Here is a 16,256-nt window from a genome sequence, read left to right as displayed (position 1 = left end):
CTTTCTCTTTTTTTTTTTTTTTTTTTTTTTATAGAATACTTACATATTATAACAAGAATGACTTTGCTGCTGTCCTTTTAGCTGTTACCAGTTTGAAACACTTTACATGAGTGGGGCTGTGGCATGAACTAGAATAATGAAATCTTAAAAGCTCCTTTTCCTGAAGCACTGCTAGGATCAAACCCTACTGTGTATGCCAATTGACAAAGATTTTCAGAGAGGGTTTACTCTGGTGCTTTGTCAGTGTTCCTCTGTGAATATTAAAAATAAAAGTCAGGAGATTTTTGTTGAAGCAAATTTTTGCAGTGCTTAAGATATATCAATTTTCTTCCAATTTCTGATCAGTTTAGAGGTCTTTACTTGTGAAATGGATATTGTTAACATCCAGGTAATAAAGACTACAATATCCACTTCATTATATTTGATATAAGTCCATGATCAGAAAAAAAAAAAATTAAATTACCATTAAAAAAAAAACAGTTGATGTTCCAGACATCAACCGTTCAAATGATACAATGCTTTGAAGAATGCAGGACACTTCCTTTTGTTGCACAGCTTCCAAGGATTCTGGAACTTTTGCTCCTAACCACCTGCAGCTTCTGAAATGCAGGTGTTATTCCTCCTTTAGCCACAGCAAGGAACTACGAAGGTATGTTTTTAAATAAAAGGTTTCTACCAATACTAAATGAAGACAAAGGTGACAGGAAGTTACTGTTCAATCTGTTCCCTCCATATAGTTAATATTTCGTTGCTCTCTTTGTTCCCTAGCATGAAATCCAACATGGCTCTATTTTCTTTGGCTCTTGACCTTTTACTGCTTTCTCTACTGATTTACCTGTCCAAATCCCCAGGAGGCTTTAATGTGAAATATTTCCAAAGACAACGGGAAGATTTTTGAACACTGTCCAAAGCTCTCCTTATCACACCAGAACAATCTTCTGCAGCCAGAAAGAGCTCACATTAGGATGATCAGTGCAGCATTTGTGGCCGCCTGCTCAAACTCCCAGCCTAGTTCTCAGTCCCTGGTATAAAAAACAGGGAAAATACCCTAAAGACATGCTATAAGAACACTTCTCACTCCACCTCTTCTTAAGATCTAGATAAAAAAAGATCATTGCAATTTAGCTCCCAACATTCGTTTTCCCATTTCAGCAACTGCCAAACAAGACACATGATCATAAGAACAGAGGCAGCAGCAAAGGCCAGTGCTATAGCCATGGTATAGAATATACATCCAGGGCCCTGGACATCCCCCTCTCCGCAAATCATTGTGAAGCATTAATGCAAGGCCAAATCAGGTACAAAAGGGCAGAACCGGACTTTTACACGGTAAAATAAATAGCCAGTTCCCTGGCAGGAAGAGGTCTAAGCATTCAAAATGTTCTTGAGCAGGAGGAAGAGGCTTGCAGCAAAACAGCTCAATATCTGTGTGGAAAGCCAGGGAGACAAGGAGAGCTCCCTCCTCCTTAGCCAAGATGTTTCTATCCTTGCCCAACCCCTACGTGCAGCATTCTGTCCTACTGGCAATCCTGGTGTGCCTGAGAATCCTACTTCCAACACTCTTCTGAAGGTGTGGGCTTGGTCCTACCATTTCAGAGTCAGGCATGTCTGCTGGGAAATCACCAACATGCATCAAGAATCCCTGACACTAGGATGTAATTCTTCTGCAAATAAGCTAGGCAAGGATATTTGGGGTGTTACACTGTTAAATCCTGCAGTCCTCTACTGTTCATGTCTTGTAAGCAAGCTGTAATAAAAAAATTAAAAAAAAAAAAATCCCCAAAACAACAACAAAAACCAAACACACCAAAAAACAGTAAAAAAACCCTCACAAAACAACAACAAAAACCCACCAAAAACCCCCCAAAAAACTGAAAAACAACACACACACACACAAAAATAAACCCTCAAACCCAACCAACCAACAAACCAAACAACACCCACAACCCAAAAACCCCACTAAAAACACCACACCACAAAAAAATGGAACTTCAAATATTTAAAAGCTGGAAACACTCAGTACATTTTCTCATTGTAAATCAAGGGTTTTTTCCTCAACAGCTAGGAGTGAGCTGTATCTTTAATTTTCTAACACCCCCACAGGATTACTGACCTGCCTTACCTTGGTCACTGCTTGTTTGCAGGACTGCAAATACCTGGCACTGTAAAATTGCTGGGCTCAATACAGCATCAAATACAACACGTTTACATCACACGTGGCAAAACACTAGGCACAACCAAGAGACCTCCATGATCTAGCATGTTTTAGTCATGTAGTGTTTTCAAGATAATTCATTAACAGGAGGTTAGGCACTCAAATCAGGTCCTTCATGATTTCAATTTTAACCCCTTCTGGCTGCTTTTCTCGGCATCTTTTTCTACATGCAGAAATACATGATAACTCCATACAGAATTCCATGGTTTCTCAAGGATTTTCATGTGTGCTTTATTGGGGGCTCATGTTTGCAATGGTGAATCAAAACATCAGTCAATAAAACTGCCTCCCTGAGGAATTACAAATATGGCATAACTGTGATGCCAGCATACAGCTAAAAGAATGAAATGGCAGCGTAAGGAGTACATTACACACTACTTTAATTGCACCCTCTTTACAGAAAGAACAACAATGGAATGTGGTAAAAAGATGATGAATGTTTTCTGCATTTAGCAGCACCTGCTTCCATTTTACTTCCTTTGTCATCTCTGCACCAGAAACCCTGAAATAACCAGCATCACTGCGGTTGTAATGACTTGAACACCCACCTCAATCACATACAGAAAAAAAGCCTAATTTTGTAGGCTTTGGTGCTTTTAAATTATGCTCGTTACCATGAGAACTCAATTAAAATGCCACCCACAAGCTTGCAGGAAGGGGGTAAAAACAACAACAAAACAAGAAAAAATAAAATAATAAAAAAATACATACTTTTAATCAGTGCACTTACTGCATTGCAGCATTCTCACAAGCTCCCCAGCCTTCTGCAGTAAGAGGCAGCAGAGACAACCAGGGAGATATATTTTGCTGAATACTTTATTCAGGAAAAAATTTAACTGACAGTTTGGTTGTTGTCCAGTACTTTTATACAATATTCCATTGAAGGAAGCACACATACATGTTCTGCACCATGATATAAGGTTTGATTTGAAAACCAGACCACTAGATGTATGTTAAACGTGAGGGCAACTCTGACAGCCATCCAGGACAAGAAGGCTTTTTGTTGATATCTCAGATAAATCAAAGCTATGAAACCCTTGGCTTCCCACTTCATCCTAGAAATTTGTTAGCTTTATGAATTTGTGCTGATTTTTATGAATATTTACTTCTAGAAACTCAAGTGATAGCACTATATCTTCTAGGCTTCTTGTTTTGTTTGTTTTTATTTTTATTTTTAATTTACAGCCTTACATTTGGGTTCATGGACACGGATGCTGCATTTCTACAGCATGGCTAGAAGCCAGAGTTTGCACCCCAAGCCTTCAGCCATGTCCCATCAGATAATCAGACTGTGGCTGAAACAAAAGCCAGCCACAAACCACAGCAAGCAGCTTGGTCAGCAGTGGATGTGTCAAATGCCACAGCTGATGCAGACTGCAGGAACAGCAGTGGTGGACAAGCAAGGGGGAAGAGTTTGACACCTCTGATCAGAACAATTCACTAGGCATGTACTCAGAAGGAGTCATCTCAAAGAGCCCTCTCTTAGAAGAAATTTCTGCTCCTCTACAAGAGGGAAATGATTGCTATTGTAATTAAGAGACCAGCCAAACTGTATCTCATCAAAGGTGAGAACAGAATGAATTTCCCCGTGAAAGGTCAATCACCCTCCCCACAACACTCCATACTGGAGCATTAGGCATCCTTTAGGCTTCAAAAGCAGCAGCCCCATGAGGAAAAATCTTTCAGCCAGAGAGAGAGATGGCACAAACCTGAACTGTGCCAGAAACCCTAGATACCTCCTTCTCAAAAGGAAAACATACTGAGTTGAAACAAAGAGGATAAAATAGACCTTTGATATAGATTCAGTGGAGCAGGCAGCTCTCCCAGTCCTTCACTTGCATCTTTACACAACATCAATAGTTGCTCTATTTTAAATGTTATGTGTAAAGTATGCACTTGCAGCTGTACTTTCACCTGAGTTAAGCATTGCAGATGATAAATGTTCCACCAGAGGAGGGAACAAACCCATGCACCAGCAGCAGGAGATACCCTAAAAAATGGAGATGTCCTATGCAAATCATACAGGCTGCACAGAAGATTGTACCACCCAGGCTGGGGGAGGCACAAACATCTTCTGGTGACACCACAGGGTCTCAGCCATGCAGAAAACCACAAGTGTATTTGCTTGAACTTAGAATATCAGATGTGGAGAGTGTCATAACCCGCACCAGGCAAGATCCTAAAAGACTTTTTAGATCACTGTCAGTCATCTTTCAAGGAAGAATTCTAAGGAGAATCCACCACAGGTAATTCCATCGAGGTCAAGAGCACTACTTCGACTTACCCTACGTCCAAATCCATCCCCACTGACTGCCTGGAGCTTCCATGTCAACCCATTCCTGCTCCTGCACACACACAGAACTGACTCCAGCAACTTCCATGGGCTGTACACCACACAGGCAAAACATGAGCAAAGCTTGACCTTGGATACTCAGAAGACCACGGGCACATCATACTGGAGGGTGAGACGTGGTGCAAAGAGATACAAGAAGAGGGCTGAACTGATGACAGAACAATCTGACATTAGCTACAGCTGAGCTCTATGAAACCCACTTTGCTGATGAAACTCACTTTGCTCTGTGAAACCCACTGTGCCCCACAACACAGTGTCTGTGCCAGTTTAGGCCAGCAGGACCAGCTCAGACAGCCCCTTGGCTTGATGGCACAATTTTCTATTGCTTTTTCTCCTCCCCTTCTCTCTATCTTTCTGCTAATTGCAGTGACTCTGGGACCATGCCCTCAAGAGAGTTGCAAATAGGAGAAGAATAATGCTTATGATCATCCAAACCTCCCACTAACAAAAAAACACCGTGTTTAAGAAAAAGCCTGATTTATCCTTCACAGGCATGGATTTCCCAGGAGATTAGTAACATTAAACACTTCAAATAAAGAGGTTTCCCTCTTATTATCTACAGACTGCTAAGACCATGATTGTCTCGTGTCTTTTATGGATTATTGTTAATTTATTATTTTCTGGTAATCTGTCTTCTTCCATTAGGCATTACCTACACAGAATTTGCTGAAGTTGATCAAGGGATGAAGAATTTCATGCACCAATGGAAGTGCCTTCAAGATTATTTCACTCAAAAAGAGGTTTTCCTCATCACACAATTGTGGTGTAATATATTTATTCCGACAATCACAAGGATCTTTAGAAAGCCAGAGTGTAACTTGCCTTTTTGTGCTGCAAACCCTTCAGGGAAAGGGCTGTCTCTCCCCCATGTGCAAGGACTGACGGAACAGCTACAGTTTAAAATTTGGATATAAAGTCCTCAATGAAGGTTGCAGCCTACAAACTACATTAAGGAGTCCCTGTAGTTGGTATTATCATAAAAAGAAACAAAAAAGCAGATTTTTATTTCAACTCCATAGGGCGGGCTGGCATGACCAGCTAGCTTGTCTCTAAATGACTTCTTTTGCAGATACTCCACAGCACTTCCCACATCTTTCCTCCAGGAATCCATATAAAGCTTGCTGCATTTCTTCTTCTGATGGATGCTCATTTCTAAAAATACTCGTACAAAGAACTGTCTTTGGTAGGAATTAAAAATGTGACACAATGTAGCACCAGAATTCATTTAAGAAAACATAAAGCACAAGTCCCTGATACCAATCTGCCACCATAGCTACATAACAGGTCCTCCAGATTTCTCCCTGATGTGGTCTATTCAGTAGATGTGGAGCTCACAGGCAGCCACAGCATACACTCTTTCTGGCCAAATTAACTGTCTAAGCACAGACGGGTTAAGGATGGAACAGGTGCTGGTAAATCCACAGAGAGAGAAGTCACGGCAGAGAGGACACAGAAAGCTGCTGAGAAAACGCAAAGTCGGCCAGGAAATGTCAAAGGTCCAAGGAGAAAATGGAGATAATTCAGTGAAGAAGAAGGAAAAACAACACAGGGAAGGCAAAGCGGGTGTGAAAGGAATAATCAAATGCTAGGAATCTGAAAGATCACAGCCAAGTGTGTGAATCTTCCACAGGGAACCAAGAAGATGAGAAAAGTAGCAGTACATGGTACCACAGGAAGGGAACAGAGGGCCTGGAGAGATGCAGTAGAGATTGTCTGTAGAGTCATGATAAATATCACAAGCTCTAAGGGCCAACACTGGACGCCACCCCACACTGACAAATAAATTCCATTGTTTCTATTTAAAAAACGGTTCAATTGGCAAGAGCATTTCCAGCACTGAGCTGAACTCAAATGCCTGACTTCAGGCATTTCAAAACATGGATTTACTCTAGAAGGTCTAGAAACATTTCAGACTGCAAGAGAAGGCACCTCCATGACTTTAACAAATCTTCCTCACTCAGGCCAGAAAGAAATAGGTGGAAGCCAGTAATCTGAACATTCAGAACCTAGGGGAAAAAAGGGGCAGCAGGGTGGTCCAATTCTGTTCTAAGGCAAATATTTACATGAGTTTTAAATGGAGCTGAACTATTTTGTCCTTTTCTGTTACTTGATACAGTGAACAATATGCAGAAATAGAGCTGCATTACTAACTAGACTTTTGCTGTATTAGAGAAAACAACATTTCCAGTAGAAAACAACTAAAACAGCAGAGACAAACGAGAGGTGAAGCTGACCTCCCATATGTCACACCTCACTATACACTGGACTTTAAACTGAAAGTAAAATATGACTTGATCCCTTGTAGGCTCCATATCCTAGGAGGATACAATTTCCCAGAATGAGCTGTGGAGTCTCTGAGGTACTAATTACACCAGCAAATACAGTCTCACCAGTGTGTCCTTTCTGGCTGCTTAATGCTCCATGCCTCTATGGAGATTTGATTGTAAGGTCCTTGGGGTCTGGAACAACTCTGCTGTTTGAGCACACAGCACCAAACACAACAGTGATCTAATACAGACTTGGACACCTAGTCATTAATATTATGATAGATACAGCAATGAATCATGTAGCATTAAGAAGAACCACAGCAAAAGCTGTTGTACACAGTATCTAGTTCCCAGGCATGTCACCATTCACCCTAGACTCAAAATCCTGTTGTGTTTAATTCTGTTTTCAGCACAGAGCGGATGTTCTTACGATTTTTAGCAGCCAAACTGATGCAAGAGTAACTGTGCAAAAAATGAAAACCTTTTTCCTTGCCCCAGAAGTTACAACTGAAATAGGAATAACCAAGGAGCTGTTATGAAAAGTATGCTACAGGAAACCCACAGAGATGCAGGTTGGGCAACATTAGGAATTAGTGATTGAAGCAGGACTCCTGATCAAAGTGCCTTGCAATTTAGCCCAGATTTCCCACAAAGATACGGCAAAAGGCAGAACAACCTTACAGCAATCTTACAGTAAGGTCCTGAACTCTTTTGGTGCAAAATTCAAGGATGATTTGGAAAACAACAGAGACAAGCCGTGTGAGGATCTCACTTTTCACATCAAAAGCCCACTTGAACATTAATGGCATGGTGTATTATACCTCCCTCCCTGTGTAATTATTCCAGCTGTCCAAAATGTCATGGCTAGAGACTGGACTGAATTGTAACTTCCTGCTTCAGAAGGGACCAAAGTCTCAGAGGGATTAAAAGTAAGAGGAAAAAAAAAAGGACTCATCTTAAGGATGACAACTACAGTAATCTCTGGACATGATTATGAAAGGTTTTATCAACTATGCTGGAAAAAACATTAGGATTTAAACATCTGCTCTTCTCATAAGTGTCATTCCTCAATACAAACCGATCTGTGCCTCTCAAACTTCTCTGGAGAATGCTCACAGCACTCCCATTACTTCCACTCGCTCTTTCAAAAGTGTATTTACTATTTCAACTACTCAGCTACACTTAAAGAAGGCTTAACTCTGAGTGTCAGGTTCCCTAACGCTGAACTTAGGAGCTGTATCGCTTAGGAACTGGTTTGCATTACAAAAAGCTGTTTTCGGATACTAGCTGTGAATGGGATCATTTTCCCCTCAGCTGCTTTGCAGGCAGCACTGACTTCCAGCTGCCCCCTCAGTGAGAGACACCAGCACACTCCTGTCCTGACACCAGCCAGAACAAGGTGCTCCACAGGAAAGGACAGGAGGATCGAGGTGGTTTTAGACAGCGGCAGGGTTTGCTGTGAAGACCAACAAGGGATGTGGTCTGTCACACCACTGGAGGAGACAGGTGATACAAGGTGTTTCTGAGCAGGCCCCCAGAGCAGTCACATCTGGCACACAGTGCAGACATCAGAACGACACAGAGCTGCCCTGCAGTTCCTGAGAAAGCTGATGGGCACCACTCTGCAAGGACTTGGGAAAACTGAAACTGTGATTTTTACAAGTGTGAGCAATTACTTTTTCATGTAGCTGAAGAGCTGTAATCCTTAGCAATATGATTATTTTCAAAAGGATGTTCACAGCAAAAATTCAACTGCCTTTAGAAGAGATGAGCTTTGATTCCATGGTGTTTTCTTTCCCTCCACATCATCCAGGGGACAAAACTCATAGTTGTGAGAGTTCGGCATTAGCATGCTGAACTGGTTCCTGAGCTACAGGAGGGATTATGTTGACTTGACTGCTGGAGATGCAGAAATAATTGCAATAAGTGTTCACAAAACCAAAATGCAGCTCAGCAAGTCACTGTCACTTGCTTAATTTAGCCCCTCTATAATGTCACTTAAGTACTGCACAGAAATGGGAAAGTTCTTGGAGTTGGCTGCTGGTCCTGACAAAGGATCAAGCATAAGCTGCAACACACAGGACACCTGTTTCCCTTCCTTATAAAATCTTTTCCTTGAAATTGAACCCTGTGGCTCATCACAACAGAGGGGAAAGGAAGGATGACATTTCTTCCTGGCCCTCCCCTCCTGGTCTCTCTGGTCCACCTCTTTCATCCAAAGAGTTGGGAAGAGGTTTACTGAAAAGCTGCAGCAAGTCAGGTATCTGTCTGTCAGTTTCTGCCCGAATTGCTTTGCTTCTTGGCTGTAAACAGCTTTTAAGCATCTACTACTGACTCAGTCTGCTGTACAGAAGTATTACTAACACCACCACTGTCATCATGATTCGACAGTAACAGAGGATATTGTGTCCTTCCCGCTGCTTAAGGATCATGTCTGAATCCTGTCAAAATGTAGCAAATTCTATCTTGGATATTCTCAAATACATGTAACAGAATGTCCAAAAGAGCTTGTGTTCAAAACAGGTGTTTGCAAATGAATGAAGGTGCAGGTAGATTGGTGCTAAGTGATAAACACAAAGGAGGAAATCCCAAAGGCTGGTTTGGTACAAGGGCCTTTTGTGACTTTTACCTGGAAGCTAAAAGTTTCTTGCAAGCGAGAATGTAGAACAGCCTACTGGTGGGTAGGAGACTATTTTGAAGAGGAAGGCAGATGAAGGAGGAATGGATGCCACACTGACTGTGACAGTAAGTGTGCCAAGAGCCTCCTGCAGCCCCATGTCAGAAGCAATCAGGTGGGGATGCCTCACTGCAGCCCTCCCAAAGCTAAACCCAAGACACTCAAGCCAACTGCGTGGGAAAAGAGAAGACAACGCCAATAACGCCACTAAGCTCCACCCTGCACACTGCCCACTTGCCAACTTTCCCTAGTGCCACAATAATCACTGAAAAAAAACCCCAAAACAACAACCCAAAGTAACCAAAATGAAAAACAAGAACATCTCTAGAATTTTTTACTCTTCAGGAATCAAGCCAATATTTCTCCTGCAGTTATTACAAGAAACACTTCTAGTGAATATCAATTCATATTGCTTTCCTAAAAACTGCTCTAATCATTCCTCACTGACATCTTTCTGTATGATGTTAATTTTCAATCACTGATGAGGGAAAATTCTAACTCTAAAACACAAGCTATGGTGTACTTATGCTCTGTACAAAACTCATCTGCAATGATCCAAAGAGGTTCCAGCCTAATCTAAGTATCAATACACAAATGTTTGCCCTGAGTATGCTGCATGCTCACCTTGACCTCAAGGCCCTGTTCCAGATGGCTGCTGCCAAGCTCCATCCCCATCTATGTGCCTCGCCTTCTGAGCAGTAGTAGATTCACAGCAGAAAAAGAAATTCAAACAATTCTTACAGTCAAAAGGTTACACAAAATCACCTGTAATCTCAATGGGACAGAGCCTTAGGAGGGCGTTAAAAGTTCCCCCCTCCTGCTTAGGAACAGTGCCAGCAGAGCAAATCTTGGCACCCTTGTGTCTTGGGGTTCCTTCAGAGAGACAGCTCACACTCAGGAAAGCTTGTGTCAGAAGAAGATGCTGAGTTTGTTCACAACGCACAGGGAATCACAGGGCCCAGTATGAAGATTCACTGCAGCAGCCCACAGAATCAGAGAGAGCTGCAATTCTTCCAGAGCTGAGTCCTCAGCTCCAAATGCTGCAAACAGGCTGTACTGACATCCCAGCCCAAAGGAACATGAGCCTTATCACCCATTCCAGATACCCTCTGTACCACCTTCCTGGCTCTGTTATACTCCTCCCCATCCAGCAGCCCAGCCTTGGGGGATGCTCTTACACATGTCCTTTTGCTGAGCCCTCACCTCCTTTGTCACAACCTTCCTTGTCACACGCCTGTGATACATTATTTCCACTGCTAATTCTCACTGTTACTTTTAGTCACACAGAGACAAAGGACATAGGAGAGACAGCAATGTTCACAAGACCTGCGTTTTATCTCCTTAATCACTCAATGTGAATTTCTTCATCCAGTGAAGAAAATGCTAGTTCTGATGTATGATTGTTTCTCTCTCTTTTCATTTCAGACTTGCCAGCTTCCTAAACTGTCTGTTTGGCTGAGCAGCATCAAGAGGCTATGGAGCACTCCATGGACATACTCTTTATTTCAAGAGCAATAATTTAGGTGTGTCAGTTAAGGGTGGGATCTGCAGAGACAATTTAAGCTTTGCACAGCAGACAACTGAGCACTTACTTTATTGCTAGTGGAATACCATCAATAGTGAAATGGCAACTGCAATAAAGCTGCCTGTTACTTTAAGTCTTGCAGGCTAATTTAATCCTTCATTTAGTACTTGCACTGCTGCAAGGGTGTTCTGAGGCCATGGGAAAATTCCTGAAGCGTGCAGGATCACTGCTTATGGTGCCCCTCCTGCCTGCCAGACGCTGGTAGGAGCCTGCAGGGTGCTGGACGTGCTGGCTGCTCCAGGAGCAAACAGGAGCCTCACAGGAGCAAATGCCAGGGCTGTGGTGGCTCCTGCCCTTCCACAGCCGGAGGCCCAGAAGGTGAAAGGCTCCTTCCCAAACTGCTGAGCTGCCTGTGCTAAGCTTTCCAAGAGGAGCAGCACTGAAATTCTGTGAAGCAAGAAGCACCTTAACCCCAGGCATGTCAAACATCTCAGAGACAGGAAAGAACGGCACATACATACTTTATGTGCCTCCACAGCCCAGGTCAGCCCTGTGCTGCCATGGCTTGTGAGAGAGAAAAGCTCACATATGGGAAGTCAACTGCCTTGTACTTTTGTGTCTGCTTTTTACAGCCTACAAGTGCCAAGAGCCAAATCTGATTCTCTATTTCCATTTCCTTCAAATTCATAAATCCAGGAGAGACTACATGCAGAAGTAAACTAGGGGTTAGTTGGGAAATTGATAGATTTATGGGCTTATAATCGCTTGTCCTGGGTTGTAGTTTAGGATGTATTCTATCACCATCTTCAGTTAATGGCCCATCAATGCCTTGTGCATGACTCATAGAGAACTCCCTCCGGGGAGTTATCTCTCTTTAATGGGCCATCAAGGACCCCCTGGATGACTCATCATCCCATTGGGAGATGCTCCGCCCATGGGGAGGAGCCAAGCATTCTCACCTGGATATAAGCTGGGATTTGGGACAGTAGAGGCAGCCCTTACTCACTGGATTCCCAGAGGACCGGAGCTACCAGACCTTTCTATGAGATCACTGCTTCAGGAAGACCGCCTCATCTGGACTGCTTCCATCACCCTGATCAGGTTGTATTCTGACTCTGTGGTTTATCTTTTTGTATTTATTTTATTTTATTTTCCTTCTCTTCTCATTAAATTTTATTTCTAACTTAGAGCCTCTCACTTGGTTTGTTTTCAAACCACAACATAGCTCAAGTCCCAAACTAGCCTTGTACCCCAATACATACACAAGTGCACATGTGCCCGTCCATACACATCCCACACCATACATTATTACCTTTTTTCATCCTGTAGTATCAGCTTGCCTTCCTTTAAACCTGTGCTCAATCCTTCTACTTCATCATTAAGTACCCTGGCAGCCTCAGAAGCATGGCATTGACTACTCAAGGAGAATACAGGAGACTGATTTTGCTCACTGCTCAAGTATGATCTCACTGAAGAAATGTGTCCTAAACTGCCATAATCCAGCACCTTCCTTTTTATTAGTGACAAGGCAGAGCAGGCATTCTTGTTTAACAACCAGGTACTGCATCCTATCACCTGCCTACCCAAGTACGACCTTTTAACTTGTTAGCATAGTTAACATAGAAACCCTCTGCTCCTACAAAAGAATAGAAAAATACGCTTACTATTTAGTCTCTATGCAGCAAATTTAGCATAAACTCAAGACTGCAAGGGAGGGACTATAAAATGTCCTTACATCTTATGTGTACATTTCTGTCTGAGCCTATTTATCTCAGTTTTATTTCCCAAGATTCATTAATTCAGATATCCTGTTATGTCCAGCCTGCTTTGAGACCACCAAGGAGCTCCTTACTCCCTAAGCCAGCTAAAAAAAGCTGGCACTGGCTCCAAAAACCTGTCCATCAGGGAAGGCAAATGGAGCACAGCACAATTCCAGCCAGACTGCTTCCACTGGAAGAACTGTCAGAGCTGCTCTATGCAGAGACTCTACTGCAAGGCAATCCCTGGAATTCCAAGCAGGAATGAGGAAAGTGGTTGATAAGATGCACAGAAAGTAATGGAAGAAGAGCAAGAGTCCCTCATCAACTTCCCAAAATGACACTTCAAAACAGCTGAAGATACCAAGGCAGGGAACTGGTACAATTTCTTCTTTAAACTGTTTTTCTTGCACAAGTTGTAGCAGAGGGTCTTAAGTTTAGCTGGGATAAGCAAGAAAGGTTACCACAGATGTTAGTGCCCTTTTTGTGCCCCTCTTTAATCAGAGAGAAATGCCTGGGCATTAAATGTGGTAATCTTGCTGCAATAGCTTCTTCATGCCCCACCATACATCCTCTTTCCTTTCTCTAAGCAGAGAGACACTGGGGAAAACACTACAGGTGCAAGCAGCAGACAGACACACAAGTGCCTGCTGCAATCAAGGAGAAGGAGGTCTCCTAACCACATGTCCTTGAGTATCCTCAAGTGTTATGGAGCCAGCTAGCACTATCACCTATACTTAAGGCTGCAGCTTCTCATGGCCAAGACACTTACGACTTTTCTGACTTTAGTCGTTCAGAAATTAATTCCCTGTACAGGGTATCTGACTTAGGTTAATGCTTTTATTTGAGAGTTCACTGTTTTAAAGCTTCAGCAAAACAGGGCAGGCATTCGCAGGAACTAGAGTAGTAAGATAACTAAACCACATTAAAAAGAAGGATAGAAGGTAATGACAAAAAGTATGAAATCAGAGTCACAAAAGCAAATAACCTTAAGCTAAAGAGCAGTTCAGGGTTTTTTTTTATTTCCTGGACTGTCATCCTTTGTCACTGAATTAGTCACCTTGTCTTTACCACATCACTGGCATGGGGTTGTGCTAACTACAGCTTTCCATCAGTTTGTCCAGTTAACATCTAACAAGAACAGAAAGATTGTGCTGACCCAAAGGGGAAAGGTTTCATATTGTTCTGACAAGAAATAAATTAAAATTTTGAAATGGAATAAATTCCACCTTACAAGTAATAATTAGTTACAGTAAATGAGCTATGTGGACTCTATGTTAACTCTACCAACCCATAGGACAAAGATGAATGTTAAAATCAGCTAATTAAATTTTCTCTGGCTCAGCAGAAAGATCAATGTTCTTGACAGCAGAGGGTTCAGCACATGGGCATCCCAACAGCCCTCTGATCTGTCACCACTGCAACAAAGAGCCACATAGTCAGAACCAGAGGAGGTAGAACATCCCTCCTGGGAGGGACCAGCACAGGAGACAGGGGGATTCATTCAACAGGGACATTAACAGAAGGATGAAGACACCTGCTACTTGCATGGCAGATGGTGAGAGAACATTTTTACCAAAAACAAACTTGCTTTGCACTTTCATTATCTATTCTACCATCACTAAACACATGTCCCAGTAGTCCGAACTGAAACCTCTCTGCTGAAGGTTGACTGTAATAAGTGTGATTTTAGCCACTAGCAAAATACCAAAAATACCAGACAATCAAAATACAGATGCCAGAAGTGGGCAGCATTTTTGCTGCCCCATGAATTTGCTTGATTCAGGCTGATATCACTATTTCCACCTCTTGCTGAGAGGGAAGAAAATGAGATGATTCAAAAGTTCTTCTGCTAGAGACTAGAAGAGACAGCCACCCACTCAGAGATGCCCACAAATCCATGTTCAGGACACTTAAACAAAAATCAAGAAGTTAACATTTAAGTGCCTGGTCAGAATGTGGCACCACATACATCAGTGAGGCCTACCACTTCCTGTAAGCTGCTTCTTATAATCACAGTGCAGAATGTATTGGGAAGGGTTGATTTTTGTTTGTATTTCTCCTAAACCCTGCTGCTTGAGACAGAAATCCAGAAGAACCTGTCTCAGTAAGGAATTCCTTGAAATTGGCAGTGTCTTCAGAAAAGCTTTGTACTCTGATGAAGGGACATGCTGGCTTATTGATGCCCCAGAGCCAGGATGGCAGGGGACGGTACTTTGGCTGCTCCAAGCAACACCTTCCACAAGGAACAGGGCACAAAATAGATGAGCTGGTTTCATCACTCCTAATGGGAAGCTGTGATTAATATTTTCCATCTTGGAAATGGAAACCTATGCGTTGTGGTTTGAAAACAAACCAAGTGAGAGGCTCTAAGTCAGAAAAAACAATTTAACGAGAAGAAAAGGATATAAAATAAAATAAAATAAATGCAACAATACAAAAAGAAAAACAACCACTGACAGAGTCAGAATACAACCTGATCAGGGTGATGGAAGCAGTCCAGACGAGGTGATCTTCCTGAAGCAGTGATCTCGTAGAAAGGTCTGGTAGCTCTGGTCCTCTGGGAATCCAGTGGGTAAGGGCTGCTTTTACTGTCCCAAATCCCAGCTTATATCCAGGTGAGAATGCTTGGCTCCTCCTCGTGGGCGGAGCATCTCCCAATGGGATGATGAGTCATCCAGGGGGTCCGTGATGGCCCATTAAAGAGAGATAACTCCCGGAGGGAGTTATCTCTGAGTCATGCACAAGGCATTGATGGGCCATTGACTGAAGATGGTGATAGAATACATCCTAAACTACAACCCAGGACACTATGTCAGGACACAGAAGCTTATCACGATAAAGAAAAGGTGATGTCCTGTCCACAAATACAGCCTGGTAAGTGCATTCAGCACATTTTCCTTCACTGAAGGAGATCAGACAGATTCTCAGTTGATGCAGACTAACAAAGAGCTGGACAGCTCTGGGCTGGATGCAGCGTGACCTAGCATCAACAGTCAAGAAATCTGTTCATTCTGGCTCTGCCATTTGTCTGTGGATACATATGGATACATACTACTTCCCCTGTGTATCCATTAGAGATTGCCTTTTCTTCTTCATGGTAAATACTTTGACTTCTACCTACAAAAACTGATGGGAAAAACCCAGTGTGCATATGCATGCACATACACAACAGAGGACTGAGATTCTATTTTATGCACAAGGTAACAATTCTTCATTAATGCACACTTGTTCCTACTTCTCCTCTTATTGAACTCTCAAAACCAACAGGAGTGATAAATTTATACACTGTACTAATCTTAAAATATATAACTGTCTTTTTCAGGAACTGCTTTAGTTTCTCCTCTGAGGGCTTGTGTGTGTTCAAATACTTCTGGATGACCTACCCAACAATACACCTGTTCTGCAGAGTCATCTGTAACAAAAATTTTAAGGACTAAGTGCATTCTTTCCCTAAGCTGT

The 16,256-nt window shown here is 42.4% G+C and overlaps 1 protein-coding gene across 21 annotated transcripts in view; it reads right to left on the bottom strand.

Annotated features, from left to right (window-relative positions):
- Nucleotides 1-16,256, bottom strand: part of MAP2 (microtubule associated protein 2) — a 232,492-nt gene that overhangs the window by 88,564 nt on the left and 127,672 nt on the right. The window lies entirely within an intron of this gene.

This window comes from Sylvia atricapilla, chromosome 7 (assembly GCF_009819655.1).
Source record: "Sylvia atricapilla isolate bSylAtr1 chromosome 7, bSylAtr1.pri, whole genome shotgun sequence".
NCBI lineage: Eukaryota > Metazoa > Chordata > Aves > Passeriformes > Sylviidae > Sylvia > Sylvia atricapilla.
Note: the sequence above shows the minus strand (reverse complement) of the source record. Positions and strands in the feature narration are given on the sequence as shown.